This window comes from Calypte anna, chromosome 6 (assembly GCF_003957555.1).
Source record: "Calypte anna isolate BGI_N300 chromosome 6, bCalAnn1_v1.p, whole genome shotgun sequence".
Taxonomy (NCBI): domain Eukaryota; kingdom Metazoa; phylum Chordata; class Aves; order Apodiformes; family Trochilidae; genus Calypte; species Calypte anna.
The window spans coordinates 7,331,483-7,333,782 of record NC_044252.1 but is presented as its reverse complement, the minus strand read 5'-3'; positions in this window follow the sequence as shown (position 1 = coordinate 7,333,782).

Genomic DNA, 2,300 nt, shown 5'->3' with positions numbered 1-2,300 from the left:
TTGGTTCTTCAGTTTAGCTACAACCAAAGGGCAATCAGCTGAGGTGCTCGACTCTTCAGTCAGATTCCAAGCATCAATCTCCTCAAGAATCTTAATTGTGATAGGAAGTAGCCCAATTCCTCTTTATACTATGCTCAGATTCGTGCCTTGCAGCTCACTGACACTGAGGTCAGTAACTATGGCAATCAAGTTGGCTGAGGTGAAATCCAGTCAACCTTAAGGGCTCATCTCTGCACTTGGTAAATGCAGAGATGAGCTCATCTTCCTTCAAGGTGTGCTGGGAAAAAAAATGTTAACATGTAGGTGTGCAAGAATATAAGATTCTAATGATTTGGAAAACTCAGGATTTTTACAGCTTTTGGGTTGGTTTGTTGTTTTTTTTTTTCCCTTCCAAGTGAGCAGGAGGTAGGAGATAGCCAATTTAGCTACCAATATCAGCTTTTTATATGCTTCAACGCTGAAAGCATTCTATTTTTCAAGTTTGCACAGCCATGTTAGAGGTGCTTCACTACCTGAAGAGTAGAAGAAATGAGAGAGAACAACACTTGGAGACGAGTCTCTTAACTTCTACAGTACTTTGCTTTCAATGAATTTGCAACTGGATAATGCAACTCCTCTTAAGGTTGTCTCTTTTCAATAATACAACTACTTTTTTTTAGTTTTTAGCTTCAAAGCTTTGATGCAAGTGGGTTACACTTTGTCAGCATTATTTTAGTGCTGTTGGTAAACTTAGAGCTTTCTAATAAATGTTTACATAAAACCTGCATTGAAAAATATGATTCCAAGATGTAGATCTTGTATTTAGAGATCTGTACCTTGATCACAGTAGTGTTTCATGCTCAGATTTTACAATTTAAAAAAAAATAATAATGCTGGTGTACATATACAGTGCACTTAAATGATCTGTAGTACTTTTTAACCCTAGGTATCAGCATATATATTGGAGTAAGCCACTAATTAATGTACCACACAGCTTTACTGCTCCTGGCTAACTACTAGAATAGTACTTCACATAAATTTGAGAAGACAGTAAAGATTTAAAATTATTTACCAAATATATCTAACTTCAAAAGTATTGTTGACAGGCAAGTTCAGACAGATCTGTATTAGGGAACCTCTTAGGATAACTCAGATAGTATCTTATCAGTAAGCTTGTAATGAATTAAGGAGTGTGCTGTGAAGATTGACAGATTGATTGGAACTACTGAAAGGTGTTGCATTAAATAGAAAACAGTAATACACCAGCATAGTAGGTTTGGAAAAGTCAATTTTTTTAATAACTGCTCTTTTCTCCAGGTTATGTCATGCAGTTACAAAGTAGTTAGAAAAAAAGTATGAGTTTCTGGGAGGGACTAGTTGTCTTTAAAAAAAAACATTTATATTTATTACATAAATAACATCTGGCACTTCAAAGGGACTCCACTGGACAAAAGCCTTACATCTTAAAAACTGTGCTTGATCCAATATTGTGTTGAGGTCCATTTTGTTGTACTCTATGTTCAAAACTTTCAAGACCTCCTAATGACACAAAAAAACAAAAGACAAAAAAAATGCTGCATGTGCTAAGCCAGTGAATTAAGTTCATAGCAGCATCCTAGCTCCTTGTAGCTTGGCCAATGATTTCTGTTTCATTTTAGTTGTTCATTGAGGCAGTATCAAATTTTCAGAAATCCTCTGAAAAGACTGAAAAAGAATTCCAAAAAACTGAAGTATGATTGTTTACCAAATTCAGAGTATCCCTTTTTAAAAAAAAAAAAAAAAAGAGGAAACAAACTATAATCAGAATAGTTATGTAGATACTTGATTAAAAACATAACTAGAGTTGCTCAATAGTGTCAGCTTATAAAAATAGTCTGTCACCTCTACATAATTCATGGTGATAGTCTAGCTTCAACAAGCAATAAAAGGCAGTCCTAGAATAGCAGCACAGTTAAAGAAAAAACATTGCCTAAAAAGAATCAGGCCTGAAGTTTTACTAAAAATAAAAATTAGACTCCTATCAAAGTTAATCCCTGCTGGAGGCCCATTCTTCCTTGTGACAATGCCACAGCATTGATCATACAAGGCCTTATGGAAAGTGCCAAAGCTAAAATTACATCATTAAACAAAAGTGCATGAAGTAACAATGAGCTAAGTGCTCATCCAGTACAGTATCTGATCTGAAGTCTGTGTAGTGGCTCAGGTGGCAAGACCACTTTTTCATACATAAAAGGTACCATTTTGTTTTGCAGGTGAAATACCCAGAACAGTCCCCACAAGTGCAGATGAATAGTTATCTTCAGATACATACTTGTATACAA